The sequence below is a fragment of the Desmodus rotundus genome, chromosome X (genome assembly GCF_022682495.2).
Source record: "Desmodus rotundus isolate HL8 chromosome X, HLdesRot8A.1, whole genome shotgun sequence".
NCBI lineage: Eukaryota > Metazoa > Chordata > Mammalia > Chiroptera > Phyllostomidae > Desmodus > Desmodus rotundus.
In genome coordinates, this window is record NC_071400.1 from 83,875,752 (window position 1) to 83,893,274 (window position 17,523).

General features: G+C 35.4%; 1 protein-coding gene and 1 pseudogene across 1 annotated transcript in view; both read right to left on the bottom strand.

Moving 5' to 3' along the window:
- IL1RAPL1 (interleukin 1 receptor accessory protein like 1) overlaps positions 1-17,523 on the bottom strand; it is a 1,180,423-nt gene that overhangs the window by 856,184 nt on the left and 306,716 nt on the right. The window lies entirely within an intron of this gene.
- LOC112313332 (small ribosomal subunit protein eS1-like) lies at positions 4,531-5,073 on the bottom strand (annotated as a pseudogene).

A 17,523-nucleotide genomic window follows, 5' to 3' on the forward strand; every position in this document is an offset into this window, starting at 1 on the left:
AATTACATGGGTTATGTAGAGCTTTTTAGTACAAACCTAACATCGGGCCCCAAGAATAAAAGGCACAAAATAAATGTTTATCAAGGGAATGAATTGTTATGAACGGAGATTATTTTTATATCATTCATCAAAACAGAACTGTATTTGAACAGGACCCTTTATGATAGATGGCTTTACTAAACAACTTCATGATATAAAAGAAAATGAAATCTTGCAAGGACACAACTGCTAAGGGCACATAGATTGCTTTATTATCTTTATTGTCTTAGCACCTGCATTCCTGATAGACACATATTGCTACCCAGGCCCATATGAAAGCTACACTGAAATCAATGTGAATCCTACAGGCAAAGAACTAGAAGATTTAAAATGAAATCAAGTGAGAGCCTCTCTGGTGTTATGCCAGTTCAATGACTTGTGAAGTTCTGAAGCTCTCCTTAGAGACTATAAATTAATTCCTAAGGATTATCTTCCCTGCTAGGTAAAAGGCAGAACTGAAATTGAGGGGGGAGGAAGATTTGTTCAATTAAGTAAATTGCTTTATGGAAGAGGATTTTTACCCAGACCTTCAGAGTTGTTGCCTGGCTTCTGAGAGAGAAAACAGCACACTTTCATTCCACAGGCTCAACGCGTTCTTAAATAAATGATCCAACTGAAACCTGCCTGTAATTTGGTATCTTGAAATGCAGGTGCAGATTTCAGGGCATTAAATACCAAAGGAAAAAAAAATGTACTGATACGTATATTAATAGCTATCTCACTAAGTGAAATTAAAGTCTACTAAATGAGCTGTTTAAAGAATAATTGTCAAGTTCTTTCTCAACTCAAATGATCAGAAACGAAAGTTTTCTATGTACAAATGGCACAAATTGTTGTTTACTACTTCTTTCCCTGTTTCTTAATGGACTTTGAATTCTGAACTTCTGTAAAAACATGAGCTTGAGTTTTCATGACTTGACTGTTTTCGGAACGTTCCCTTACAATTCTGCACAACTGGGCTGCGTGCATTGCCGAGAACAAGACAAACAAGCTGTCTTGTGATGAGCACCAGGCCAAGGTGTACATTCTGGGAACAGAAAGGAAACACAGCATAAACAAAACTACTACAAAACAATAGAATGGGGCCCTTATCCCAAACCTTAGAGAAAAAAGCATGGCTGTGGAAATTATTTCAAAACTCCTTGGCTAACTTAATTGAATGTGAACGATGACCTCAACCCCACAAAAAGGGACAGTTTTGACATGTTAAAATAAAAAAAAATTAAAATTCACACTACCAGAATAAACAAGCAAATTTATATCACATAAATTAGTATTCTCTCTTTGGAAAGTAATTTGGCAATTTCTAGAAACATAAAATGCACGTAGCCTTTGTCCAAGGCAATTGGGTACTAGAAATTCATCCCACAGTTACATTCCCATGAATAAGCAAAAATATGTGTAAGTGCGTGGGCACCAGAGCATCCTTCATAGTACCAAGATTTATACACAAAACAACCATTCATGAGGAAATGAATGGTTAACATGACCATTAAATGGAAAACACATCCATTCTATGGGTTACTGTGTAGCACACAAAGAAAATAAAGAAATCTTTATGCACCGATAAATCTTTATAAAGTGAAAAAGAAGTGAGTTGCAGGACAGAATGTTGTGCAAATAAATAACAGCATAGGTCTGCACAGGCCGAGATAATTCATGGAAGAACAGACAGGCAAGGCTCGACTGCTAACTCCTGGGCAGTAAAATGGCGGCAGCATACGGGGCAGAAATTCAGGACGGCTTTTTCTTCACCACTAGCATTTATTTATAAAATTAAAAGTAGTACTAAAATTACTGTCAAAGTTTCCTTCAAGTGATATTATGTTTAAATATAAACACTCATGAAAAATTTTTCTAGATGTATTATTGGGTTACAAAAACAAGACGGAAAAATATATAGACTTTAATTACACAAAATAGGTGTGTACATACATATGCACAAATACACAGAGAAAACTGTCCAGAACTCTACGTACAAAAATGTCATAAATTGTGAAAGAAATAAGATTGGGCCAGAAGGTGGGGTACGGTGGGTGAAATACGGTAAAGCAAGGTATGACTCTTATTTTATACCCCAATATTTCTCTATTTTGTCATTTTCCTTTATAAATGACATAAATTACTGCATTGTTTCTGTAATTTTGAAATGGAAAATTAAAGACAGCACCGATACGTAGTAATACTTTGATTAAGCTTCTAAAGCACAGACGGAAAAAACCTGTCATGAAATCAGATATGCAACAATGTGAATATACCCCACACCACGGAACTGTACATTCAAAAAAGGGTTAAGTGCTGGCTGGTGTGGTTCAGTGAATTGAGTGCTGGCCTGTGAACCAAAAGGTTGCCAGTTCGATTCCCAGTCAGTGTACGTGCCTGGGTTGCAGGCCAGGTCCCTGGTAGGGGGCACATGAGAGACAACCACACATTGATGTTTTTCTCCCGCTATTTCTCCCTCCCTCCTCCTCCCTCTAAAAAACAAATAAAATATATTTTTAAAAAGGGTTAAGATAGTAAATTTTATATCATGTACATTTTACTACAATTGAATTTTTTTTAAGGAAGGAAGGAGAAATAAGAGAAGATAATAGAACTGGTTGTCCAGAAAAATGAATTGACTTAAAAAGTGTAGAGTTTTGGGGATGAGGGAACAACGTACTACTAAAAACTCTCCAGGAAAATAAAATGAACCAAACATGTGTATTTGGGGTTTGTGTGTTATCCAGAACAGTGGTTTCCAAATGGGGAAAAGTACCTTCCTAGAAGTATTACTGATCATTCTCTGGTATCATACGAAGAACATATTGGAAGTTCTACTTTCATTCATTTTAATCATTAATGAAATGATTTATAGATATACATATTACAAGAAAAAAACATGCATGTAATTCAAATATAAGTATACATATATCAGGGGCACGATGAGAAGGATATAATGTGAAATATTTGACAATCACCTTTTTTTATGCAACATTTATGAGAGGCAACCACAAATGGACATACTCTGGCCAGATAGTTAAAGGACAAAAAAAATGAACAATGACAAAAACAGCAAAAGACTTCTGGCTTTGTGAGCAGGGAAGGCACATCATGTAATACAAAATCCAAGTTGTCCTCATTTTCTCTGAAACATTAAAAGTCAAATAATTTTGAAGCTCTACATGCAGCTTTTTTTCAGAGAATTTTTATGATTCAGTAATTGAATTTCCAGCCAAGAAATTACAAAACAGGAATATATGTTTTAATGTACTGCATCTTAAAAAATATAATAACCATGTATTTTTCATGAACAAAGTACTTGAAAGAATATGTCAAACAACTGAGGTAGTTATCAAAATTAAGGATAATTATGGATCAAAAATGCAATGTTATAAAAAGTTAGTGGCAGCTAATAAAGCCAAGAAACAATACAAATGAAATTAAAATCAAATGTAGTCATTGGAAGAAAAAGTATGACAAAAGTGTCTTTTACAAAATCTGGGTCTTAAATGCCAAATTCTACTAAATAAAACTTGGAAATGGAAAATTGAGCTGAAAGGATAATTATCTAAAATATAGTGGTACTGCCAGGAAAAGAAGCTAAAGATAACAAAAACTGGAGTTTTGGTTTCTAAAGCCAAAAAAAACTTCATGATAATTAAGAACTATATTTATAATGTATAATATACTAGAAATCAAAACATTGTTAGATAATCTTATTTCATTTCAATACTTATGTTTTCCAATATAAAACTGGCTTATTGACATCAAAACTCAAATTTTCCCAAAGAGCATAAGCATCATAGCAAAATATTTGATGCTCCTAAATTTCAAAAAAGAAAAAATATATATATTTTATTATACCATTCCAAAGCTATCTTCCTTTGCTCCCAAGCTAAGTCTTGAGAGCTAAGAGGATATTAATATGTGAATTTGGACAGTTTATACTTTCTTAAACTAACAGTAACAGCTTATATTAGAAATATGGGATAAAAAATCTCTATGCTTTGTGTGAAGCAATTGTCTACCATATTTTGACGTGTATAATGTGCACCCACGTTTTTGGCCCAAACTTTCCAGAAATAAAATCTTTTGTTTTAATTTTTAATTCAATTATTTATTTATTTTTATTTAGAGACAAAACTGAGTATCATATTACAGGGGGTTACTTTGCATACAGATATTGTTATTGCTGTCTAGAGTTACACTTCTTTTTGTCACCATTAAGCTTTTTTATTTGTCCCCATGAAATGTCTGAATTCTACAAAGATTTTTTGACTGGGGGCTCATATCCATCAACTCGTTCAACTTTAGCACCTGTCTCGTCCCCAGTAGCTTTTCCAGAACTGCGACCTTCACCACGAAGCTCCATGAGTTTTCCCAATTCAAACCTGGGCTTCTTCAGCATTTTGACTTTTTAACAGAGACATCATGAAGCAGATACAGAGATTGGCGCCTTTTCTATGTCTTTCCCAATGCCATCTGGGATCAACTTACTGACCACTTCTTTCAGTCATTTGTCTGCACCTCTCGGGTCCTGATTTCCATCATCTTCTTCCCGATTTGACGGACCTGTTGATGCTGAGCACAAGAGGTCTTCCGAGTCTGATTGTTGTGTTTTTCAGTAAAGCCAACATAGAACTGATGAAGCACATACCCATCAGTACTCTTGACATCAACACAAGCTTCAGTCCCGGTCTGCCATTTTCTGACCAGGGAGCACATTTTGTCACGGGTAAGATCCATGCCACGGAAATGAGTCAGGCAGTGTTTGCCCTGAACATCCTCAGGAATTAGCTTGAATTTTCTAAGTGCAACTTCATCACTCTGCAGATCAGCTAGGTTCACTTCAAGTGCCCGGTCCTTCAGACCATCAGATGTGTTTTTGGTACCTTGATTTCTGGTGATAACAGTTTTCCCAACATTTCACATATTAAACATAGCTGGTGCTTTCACATCATACCAATCTTTCTTAGAAAATCGATCAAGCACTTTCTTCTTTGTTCCCTTTTTGCCGCGTTTTGTAAGGCACTTGTTCTTGCCCACCGCCATGGTGCTGCTCACAGAGCCAAAAGCTAGAGTTACACTTTTAACACATAAGCATAAATAAAAGAATTAAATAGATACAGAATTACTACTACCCATGTATAATGTGCATTTGTATTTTTCCCTCAAAAATTTGGGCAAAAAGTGCACATTATAACCATAAAATATGGTATGTGCAGATAAATGTTCATAGCACTTTCTCAAAAACCCTGAAAATATATCTAAGGCGATCAGTGTTCTCCCAGAGTGGCAATTTTACTCCCCAGGGAATATTTGGCAACATATGGAGATACTTTGGTTGTCCCAAGTGGGAAGTAGGGTGCCACTGTCATATAGTCAGTAGATGCCAAGGATGCTAATGAACATCTTTACAATGCGCAAGACAGCTCTCTATAATGAAGAATTATCAGATTTAAAATATAAGTAGTGTTGAGGTTCTATAACCCTGATCCAGGCAGACGGATATAATTTCAGTATTTGCTCCATCTATAGTATACACCTGCATTTACTGTGTTCAGACTCATCGTGAAGAAATAATTGCAAAGATGATATCATTTGGAAAGAGAAAAGTGATTTTTACACCAAGAAAAATGACTCCTATACTAATTAAATACATATAAATTTTTATTTTGTCCCTCTCAGCATTGTCTATTAAGCTATTCTAAAATATATTAAGAGAATAAAAGGATTGATAACTTTGAGTGGATTTTAAAACGGTCCCAAAGGATTTAAGTTACACATAAGGTACCCCACTAAATTATTTTATGTTAATTCCAAAATCAAGCATTTAAGTAAAATCTGAAGACATTAGCAGGATTTAGATTTGAGAGAGCTAAATAGCATTGGAAACAAAAGCTACTTCCACAGTATGGCAGACAGTAAGAATGTTGGACCAGTGAAGTGGTCAATTGTATAGAAACCAAAGGAGCAAGCAAAATATAACCAGAGACACTGAAATTAAACAAACTAACAGTAACCAAAGGGGAGTTGGGAGGGGATAAGGGGGGGGGAGGGGAGGAGTTTTCAGGAACATGTATAAACAACACATGGAAAAAACCAAGAGGGGTGGAGGAAGGGGTGGGATGTGGTGGTGGCTAGGGTGGAGGGGAGTGGTGGTGGGGAAAATGGAGACAACTGTACTTGAACAACAATAAACAAATTAAAATAAATTTAAAAAGAAACCAAAGGAGGTAAATACTTACAGAGCCAAGAGACCCTAAAAAATTATTTCAATGAATACATAGATAGATAGGTAATAGATAGATATTAGACTTAGGCTGTAGACTATTTACATTCTGAGCCAAAGCAGTTACAAATAATTGGGGGCAATGGAAAGTCATTTGGCTAACAAAATCAGCCATGGAAAAAGCTCCCAAAATTTCATTTACAATTATCTCTACATTTGATTTTCAATTACTCATACTGAGACGTACTTGCACTGCAGAGGTGGTCCCTATGAGAGTAACAACAGTGCCAAACAAGCACATACGAGAAGTACTTGCCCTGTATTCTTAATAGACTTCAACTGTCTTCTCCATTTGCCACAAAATACATAAAATCCAATCAGTGATTCAGAAAGTGAGGAACAATTAAAAAAGAGCAAACCCTTGGTTTTGGGTTTTTTTAAAAATTCTATTTATTTACATTTTAAAGATTTATTTATTTATTTTTAGAGAGAGGGGAAGGGAGGGAGAAAGAGGGGGAGAGGAACATCAATGTGTGGTTGCCTCTCACGTGCCCCCACTAGGGACCTGGCCCGCAACCCAGGCATGTACCCTGACTGGGAATGGAACCAGTGACCCTTTGGTTTGCAGGCTGGCTCTCCATTCCCTGAGCTACAAAAGCTAGGGCCAACAATTTGTTTTTAATATTTAAAAATGTATTCAGGGCAAGACTCCAATGACCCAATATATATCACAGAATTGTTTCTGCAGATAGCGAGTATTGAGTGATTCTCAAATAACATATAATTTAAAAAAAAGAATCTTTTCTGGATATCTGAATAGATACCTCCAGTTTAGAGAAAGTAAAACATACAAACAAGCAAATAATTATATCAAGAAAAGGCTCATTCTATAATATTTTCAATATTCTTAAAATCAAACATCTTAATATTTCCAAAATATGATAATGTTTCCCATTTTCTTTGAGGATGTCTTCTCTTAATAATGTGCGAATGTGACAAAGAGATTGTACATATTTAAATGACATGAGCGCGACATCTTAAACTACTGGTGAACAGCTAAGATATTGCTGTAGACACAGTACATTCTTTATTCTGGAGCAGCAAACAGGTTAAATATTTCTGCTGGAAGGTGGGTGAGAATGTAGTATAGCTGCTTACTGATTCAGATTTGGGGCAAATATTATTTATACTTAATAATCACAGACTGAGATTTCAGATAGCAATTATGACACAAAACCATAAAAGTAGTAGAAGAAAAAATAACAAAATATCGCACATTGCTCATAGCAATATTTTATCAGATGTATCTCCTCAGGAAAGGGAAACAAAGGAAAAAAATAAACAAATGGGACTATATCAAACCAAAAAAGTCTTTGTAAAGCAGAGGAAATCATCAACAAAATAAAAAGACAAGCCACAGAATGGGAGAACATATTTGCCAATACATCTGATAAGGGATTACCTAATATCCAAAATTTATAAAGAACTCACAAAACTCAATGCCAAAAAATAACAAACAACCCAATTTAAAGAATGGGCAAAGGACCTGAATGGACACTTCTCCAAAGAGGACATACAGATGGCCAATAGACATATGAATAGATGCTCAATGTCACTAACCATCAGAGAAATGCAAATTAAAACCACAATGATATGTCATCTCATACTTGTCAGAATGGCTACCATCAATAAATCATCGAACAACAAATGCTGGTGAGCATGTGGAGAAAGGGGAACACTTTTGCACTGTGGTGGGAATGCAGACTGGTGCAGCCACTGTGGAAGGCAGTTTGGAGATACCTCAAAAAATTAAAAATGGATCTGTCTTTTGACCCAGCAACCCCACTTCGGGGAATATATCTGAAGGAACCTAAAACACTAATTCGAAAGAACGTTAGCATCCGTATATTCACTGCAGCGTCATTTACAACCACCATGATATGGAAGCAGCCCAAGTGTTGATCAATAGGTGAGTGGATAAAACAACTATGGGACATTTACACAATAAAATAGTATTCAGCCATAAAAAAAAAGAAGAAGAAGAAAAGTTTTACCCTTTGCAACAGTATGGATTGACCTGGAGAAAATTATGCTAAGTGAAATAAGCCAGTCAGAGAAAGACAAATATCATGATTTTACTCATGTGGAATCTCATGAACAAAGTGAACTAAAAAGGAAAATGGGGACAGACTCATAGATGGAGGGCAGATGACAGCTAGTGTGGAGGGGGAGGGTAGAGGGTGGAGAATGCATTGAGCAAAAACAGAAGAAGGACTCACAGACAACAGTGTGGCGGTTGCTGGGAGAAGGGGGGTACAAGGGGGATAAATGGTAATGAAAAATACAAGAAAGATTAAATAAAAATTTTTACATTATATGCAAATAAAGATCTAATGCAAGCATTCTGTAAATATGTGAATACGTAAAATCTGTTGTATACTCACAGAAACCTCACATAATTTAGAGGACCCACTTTTTGAGGAAGGCATAACACTTGAGAAAAATTAAGAGGGAGCAATTCAGTCGCACACCGAACCACAAAATCTCAGTGGTAGAAAGACTCTAGAAATTATACAGGTATTATAACCCTGTAATAACAACATTACACTTGACACAATTCAATTTCTCCTTTATGATTCATGACGTTCTTTCACATCTTGAGATAATCTAATGTCAATTATTTTAAATGTTGGTTTCTTTCATTCATGAATGTGTGGAAACTAAGTTGACAGGCAGCTTTCTTGGATGAATTCAAAAGGCATATATATTTTCTGAGGATTCACTATTCAAAATAAGTGTCTTTAAATGGTCTAGCATTAAAAATAAACATCTTTTTCTAGAATGGAAGATTTGAACTCCATTAGTATACAGGGTCCGGCAGAAGTAACGCCTACTTGAGTGTGGTTGGTAGGATAATACTCTGGGTGTAATAATTCATAGTTTTAATTTGAACATTTCACCTAAAATGCCTTATGATGTGCTTAAGTGTGATGTTGTTACATTAAGAATGACATGCTTATGATTTTGTAATAAAACATTTTATAATAAAAAGGGGAGTTATTTGTGGTGGGCCCTGGATATAGCAAAAAAGAAAAAAGGTTTAATTCATAAGAATGGAATCATGTTGGTATAATGTTTTTATAATGTGCGCTAAAAACTTCAGGACAGCTTCACATCTGCATCAGCTTTTCTTCCCCAAACCAGTCCCCAAACCCTCATTTACTTATTTTTAATTTGTATTGGGTAGACTTTCGTAAGGAACCTAAAATCCTCTCAGGAGCAAGGCAGAAGCATTAATAATTAGTCAAGCAAGCAGTAAAACTCAGAACTGGAAGCACATTTTCTTTGGTATTTGTAAGTTCAGAAGTATCTACTATCTAAAGAAGGGATCTTATTCCAAATAGAACAAAACATTGGTTTGGTCATTGCAATGTTAGTGTAATTGTATGCCGTACAGATAAATAAAAGTACATTCCATTTATTTCCCAGGAAAATCTATTAAAACATGACTGGGTATCTGATTAGCCCAAATGGTTGTAATGTGAATTATTATAAGATTTTCCTTCAATGTGGCTAAAACTTTGCACATAAAAGTTTAATTGAGTAGATTTGGATTTTCCTCCTATTATTCATAATACATAAACATCATCAATTTCACATAACCGGCTGTTGTATTCCATATTCAAGACTCCACACTGAATACAAATGAGCTTTGTTGGACAATTTAATGTGTCCACACTACAGTTTTTTTGTGAATTATTAAAACAGTAGTTTAAATTTTTATAAGTAAAATTAAATCCCATTAAATGCACCAAGGTTTCAACAAATTAAACCATAGTATTGACCTTTCATTATTGTATGAAACTATTTATAAATATAGAAAAGGCATTATCAAACTCTATTACCACCCGTGTTTTATCTTGCTACAAACACATCTATACATATATTCCTGTACATACCTAAGTTAAAGCCAAAAACTAAAATGGAGAGAGATGTCAATATATTGAACATTTGTCTTTGTCTTAATAGAAATGATACCAAATGTACTTTATCTTAAGAATGTGAACCCGTACATGTTTTCAGGATTAGAATTTTCCCTTTTTGTTTAAAGATGGTCATAGTCAAAAACAGTTGTGCTTTCTTCAAATTGAGTATGTCAGTATTCATCTCCTTGTATTTAGAGATATTAGTAGATGGCATTTCCTAATATGCAACCTGTATTTTATCCAACTGGAAAAATAAACAAAAATACCATATAAAGTATAAAAGTACTTTAACTGGAACATAATCAACAAAAGAAAAAAGCAAACAAAATATAACCAGAGACATTGAAGTTAAGAACAATCTAACAATAGCCAGAGGGGAGGGGAGAGGGGACAGTGGGGAGAAGGGTTTTCAGGAACTACTATAAAGGACACATGGACAAAACCAAGGGGGAGGGTGGAAGCAGGGGAGGGAGGTGGGTTTGGCTGGGGTGGGGGACAGGGGTGGGAAGAAAATGCAGACAAGTGTAATTGAACAATGATAAAATAATAAAATTAATAAATAAAAAGTAAAAACTAAAAAATAATAATAACTTCCTTAAAAAATTGGGTTAGATGAGAAAATCCATATTCTGTATCTCCAATTATTTTCTTAGTTGTTAGAAGAAGAAGGTCAGCCTAGGTATCTAATAAGAGCAAACATTTCTCAGTGTTTCAAATAGGTTACAAAGGTTGAGAAATAAAATTTCAGGCTGTCTTGATACCTGTTACCCTTAAAGATCTCTTTATATGCACATGGAACCCCGCAATACCTAAACTTAGATTTTACAACTGCCTGTCAGGCAGTTTAAATTCCAGATTTGTTTGGATTTGGTTTTGAAGACACATCAAACCCCAGGATATTCATCAACTTTTTTTTTTAATTATTTTATTGTTGTTTGATTATGGTATCTCCCCTACTTACCTGGCAGGGGAGATACCATAATCACCAACTTATTAAATGCCAGATTTAAATAAACAATAAACCTTTAAAAATGTGTTTCAGCTTTAAATAATTCTTAAATATATTGTTTCATTTTTTAAGATATTTATTTTTATTTTTTAATATTTTGTTTATTTTTAGAGAGAGGGGAAGGAAGGGTCAAAGAGACGAAGAGAACTGTTGATGTGAGATAGAAACATCAATCAGTTGCCTCCAGTACGTGCCATAACTGGGGACAGAACCTACAAACCAGGCGTGTGCCCTGACTCGGAGCAGAAACAGCGATCCTTTGATTCCCAGGCCAGCACTCAATCCACTGAGCCACACCAGGCAGGGTGATACTTTCTTTTTGTTTGTTTGTTTGTTTGTTTTAGGATTTCTTGTGTTTTTTAAAATATTTTATTGATTATGCTGTTACATTTGTACCAATTTTTTCTCGTCTTTATCCCCCTATACCCTGCATCCCCCTCCCTCCATCATTCCATCCTCCCTTAGTTCATGTCCGTGAATCATACATATGTATTGTCTGGTTTCTCCAGGTCCTATACTATTCTTAACCTCCCCGTGTCTATTTTGTACCCACCATTTATGCTTCTTATTCCCTGTGCCTTTTCCCCCATGGTCCCCCTTCCCCTCCCTGCTGAAAACCCTCCATGTGATCTCCATTTCTGTGATTCTGTTCCTGTTCTAGTTGTTTGCTTAGTTTGTTTTTATTTTTTAGGTTCAGCTGTTGATAGTTGTGAGCTTGCTGTCATTTTACTGTTCATAGTTTTGATCTTCTATTTCTTAGGTAAGTCCCTTTAACATTTCATATAATAAAGGCTTGGTGGCGATAAACTCCTTTAACTTGACCTTATCTGGGAAGCACTTTATCTGCCCTTCCATTCTAAATGGTAGTTTTGCTGGATAGAGTCATCTTAGATGTAGGTCCTTGCCTTTCATGACTTCAGATACTTCTTTCGAGCCCCTTCTTGCCTGCAAGGTTTCTTTTGAGAAATCAGCTGACAGTCTTATGGGAACTCCTTTGTAGGTAACTCTTTCCTTTTCTCTTGCTGCTTTTAGGAATCTCTCCTTATCTTTAATCTTGGGTAATTATGTTGTGTCTTGGTGTATGCTTCCTTAGGTCCAATTTCTTTGGGACTCTCTGATCCTCCTGGACTTGCATGTCTATTTCCTTTGCCAGATTGGGGGAGTTTTCCTTATTTTTTCAAATAAGTTTTTGATTTCTTCTTCTTCCTCATCTCCTTCTGGTACCCCTATATTTAGAATGTTGGAATGTTTAAAGTTGTCCCAGAAGTTCCTTAGCCTCTCCATTTTAAGAAATTTTTGTTTCTTCATTCTGTTCTGCTCGAATGTGTATTTCTTCCTTGTGCTCCGAACTGTTGATTTGAGTCTGTTTCCTTCCCATCACTGTTGGTTTCCTGTATATTTTCCTTTATTTCACTTTGCACACCCTTCACTTCTTCCTTTATTTGGCATCTATAATCAATCATTTCCATGAGCATCCTGATACTTTATTTCTTGTAGCAGTATCATAGCTGTTATGCACAGATGTCCTTGAATTGGACTTCCTGGTCTGCACCTGCTTCCTGGCTTTAATGCTTACTGGCCTTATGACCTTGAGAAAGGTATTTAATCTTTGCCTCACTTCAGTCATCGGCAAAATGGAGATGAAGATAGTATCTACCCTAATGGTGTTTTCAATATTCAATCAGATAATACATGAAAGTACTTAGAATAGTTACTTGGCATAAAGAAAAAGCTTAATAAATATTACCTGTCATTATTTTGTTTTATATCTTTGTGGACTTTGGTTTCAAAAAATGTTAGGATACATCTAGGCATTTTGAATTAGGGCACAGTCTTCTTTGCCTTCTAGGCCTCACACCATGAAAAGACATGTAGATTTAACTTAAGAAACTGATATAACAGAGATTATATTTTAGAATAAAAATACATTGACTTAGAGATGACTTTTTATTTCTACTTTTAACATATAAAGAAAAGGGATGAAAATATTTCTTTCCTTCCTGTAAATGTTAAAATAAATAGTCGTAATACTCTACTACCAATTACCTCCAATTATCATTTTGATTAAATATTATTATTTTTGAATGATCTATTTGCCAGCTATATTACTTCACACATTGGGGACGCTTACATACTTGGGGTTCTTTTCCTGAAACTTCCAAGTTTAAAATGGTAACAGCAAAGGCCAATGGTACTTTTCATTGATCATCAAGTAATATTTCAATAAAGTTATTGATGATAATAATATTACAAGGAAGGCAGACACAGATTTGAAATTTTGTTTGTAAGGGGAAGTTTGAGGAACAATAACTAAACACACTAAAAGCATACTGTCCAAAATTTATAGGCTGTATTACTCTCAAGAGTCTGTGAGGGGCAATTTAAGCACCTCTACAATATAAAAATGACTGTTCCATATATGCGAGGATGTTATATGCAATCTTGTGTACTTTCCTCAGAACAATTCTGGACATATCTGAAATTATGAGAGGATAAATGAATTCCCTCAGCCAGAGAGTAAGTAGTGTAACTGGAATAAAATATCAGATCTTCCTGATACTAATTATATTTTCCTGAACACTTAAAATACACTGCCTCACAGTAGCTTATATACTAAATGCCATTAAAAGCACCAGGAAAAAAAAAAAAAGCTTTATTTAACTGTAGCAACTGGTATACTTCCTGTTCTCTCAAGAAAAAAAAAAAGATAAATTCAGTTATTTCTCTTTTACCACGCAGCCTGCCCGAGTTCAAATGCTCATCTATACTGAAGTATATTGTCCTTATCAGCTACAATTTGATATTTTTTCAATTTTCCTAAAAAAGTTAGGCGAGCCGACTTACCTGAGACTGTGGGGCAAATGATAAAAGTAAAATCTCTATTTCTGCAATCTACCATGATATTCATTCTAATGAGACTAAGAAGATAATAATTCTGTACTCTAATTATTCAAGTGAATTAAATGTAAATAAAATTTCAATGAGACATGCCCATGATAATATTCAATGTTCACAATTATCAACATTAGTCATAAATGTTGATATTCTATAAGACACTAAAGTTTTTGGATTTTAAATGTATTAATTTTATTAAATTTATTGGGGTGACATTGGTTAATAAGATTATATAGGTTTCAAGTGTACATTTCTATGATCCATATATTGCTTTGTGTGCGCACCACTCAAATTCAAATCAACTTCTATCACCAGACACTAATTTTCAAAACACTGATTTTCTATGACACATGAATTGTCAGAGTTGGTTAGTACTTGGCAAACTTCATCTGCAAAGAAGCAGAGTAAGCGTTTTCAGCTCTGCACGTCTTATGGTCTCTGTCAACTGTATTGTAGCCTGAATGCAGCAGCAAACAATATATTAACCAATGAGCATGGCTGTGTTCCGACAAAACTTTATTTACAAAAACAGGCTGTGAGCCAGATTGGACTGCAGGCCCAAGTTGGCCACTCGCTTGCATAGTCCACTATGAACTGTGTTGACAGTTTAAACGCGTTCACATAGGTACTGCGAATGAAAACACGCAAGGCTATTTCTTTCATGTTGAGCAAAGAAAACTACTTTTGCCTATTAACTGTTTTCAGCAGTTATCTTTTAAAAATTTTTATATAATACGGGTACACAAAATAGTCTAAATAAAGTACATTGGGTTTTTTTCCTTTTTATTATTAAATTTATTGGGGTGACATTTGTTAGTAATTTGTTTCAAGTGTACATTTCTAGGATACGTGATCTTATTGCATTGTTTTCTCAGGCCATTTTGGAGACTATCTGTCATAATGTTGTTTAATTGTGCTCATTTCTAACCCTGAGCACTCTGGCATTCAGTAAAGATCTACTTACCACAGCCTATTAGAGACCAATCATTTCACTGAACTGGTAGTAGCAGTAATGGTAACAATAGCAACTTCCCTTTAGATATGTGCTGAATGTTCACCACATTACTGTTAACAATGCTAACTGTTAGAGCTGCTCTACATATACTACCTCAAATTCTTATAACAGTTCAAGTAGATTAATTACTATTCCATCGATTCTAAGTGAGGACATCAAACATCAGTACCATGAGAACTGCCACCCAGGAATAAGTGCCAGAGGTCAATTTCACACCTCAATCACATCTTGCTGCCTTCTATCTGCATGGCATCCAAACCTCTCTGCTTCCTGGGGGTTAGGAAAGGGGACTTGTGTCCAGATGAGGCCAGGGACAGGGAGTTTTTCTAAGAGGCTGGCAGCAGAATGTGTCTGAGAGAGAGGGTCAAACAGAGCAAACTCACCCATTCTGCTACCTTAGGAGATGAGTAGATACAATGAAGCTTATGTGCTTAGAAACAGGGTCCTTAGCAATTTTAGAAAAATTAAATGGAAAAAGTAAATCCATTAAATAATTTTAAGTAGCTTTGAAAAAGCGACATGCTGAGTAACGCCTGAATGTCTCATTTCCACTTTCGTGTAGGCAACCATTATAAATTCTACAGCTGTGTGTAGGCTGTAACGGTGGACTTCCAATCAGAAGCCATACTTCTGTAGATCAGTCTTTGCAGTTACTACAAGCATTAATTACTTAATGCCTGCTAGGTCTCATAATCGTGGTGGTGGAGGAATCACTCCCAGCCAGTTGAATAATGTCGCAGCCACTGTTCTCTTCCAACAATGTTCTTCTACCCCACTGCGGATTTCAAAAGCCTACTCTTCACACTTCGATTTCTGGCACAAATACTACATCTTCATGAATCTTTCTCTAAGCATCAGAACAAGCTTATTTCCCACATTCTTATTAAATCTATTTCTTTACAGTGTTTTCTTCTTTCCCATACACACTTGCATGCCTGATTTATTACTTCTGCTAAACAGTAAGTTTTTGGATGGCTAAGAAAATGGACCACATTATCTTCATCTTTGTACCTTTCCCAGCATCTAACACATTAGCCATTCCGTACACTTTGAGTGAATAAACTTGTATACCCTCTGGTGTGTTCTGAAATCTACTCTAAGGGAGAATTAAATTTCACAGTGATAAAAATTAACAAGCAGCTCCCCATCCACCTCCCCAAATACATTCTTGCACATGAGTGTACCCATGCACACACATTCCCCCCACAAACACGCATTCACCATTAGCAGTGCTATGGGACTCTACTCCTTTCAACACATGAACTTTGAGTGTGAGACATACAAAACAGGCCAAAGGGGAATTCATGTGAGCAAGGGCATCCACCGTGGCATAGTAAAAAGAAAACTGGAACGACTCAATCCCCTTGGTTCCAATTCATGCTTACTGGGCCCGCAGTTCCACACACAACTTGTCAAAGTCCGTGAGTGTTTATTAGCATGAAGTTTTCCCAAACTGTCCCTCGGTGTTCAAAATTGTTGAACAGATAAGAGAATTGCCAATATTTGAATAGTAATTGAACTCCTCAGAGTTCAAGAGCAAATAGCACTGTGGTTTTATTAAATGTAACCCCCATACTCTTTCATACACATGAAATGTTGCGGATCATCAACATATAAGGGCCATGCCTTCAAGGTGTAGACATAGTTGCACGAAATCGAGAGTGGGCACTCTGTCTTAACCATTGCTGTGTCCCTAACTGAGCACATTGCCTTCCATAAATATTGTTCGGGTTAAAATGGGAATATCTATTAGATATCTATTGCTCCAGAATTACTATCCTCTGAAAGGTAAGTTTATTCTCTTTAATTATTATGACGAACCCAAATGCTTACAAGGTACCAGGCATTCTCCAAAGCAGTTTACATAGTTCATCTCACAATTTTTTCACATATTATAATTCTCACAAAAACAGATAATAAATGGAGGCATTGAGAAGGTAGTTCTCCCATATTTGCATACTAAATTAAGTAGTGGCGCCAGGATGTCAAAGAGGCTGCATTATTTCAGAGACCATAATTGAAATCACTACACTTACTTGTCCTCTCTCAAAAACTTTAACATACAAAAAGAATTTTGCTTAATATGAAATAAGGTAAGTAAATCGTTAAACTTATGCACACAGGGGAAATATAACATAAAAATGACTATGTTACCGATCCATTAATCAAATCAATCTTTTGAAATGTGACTGAATATTTTTCAAACAAAGTGAATGAATGATCTACTATTTTGTATTCATGCCAAGCATTTGTAGATTAGATTAACCATATATCTCATATTTTGTCAAATATTAATTTGTGTGCCGTCTGTTTGTATCACAGTACATCAGTTAGAATGTCCTTCTATCCCACTTTCCATTTCCAG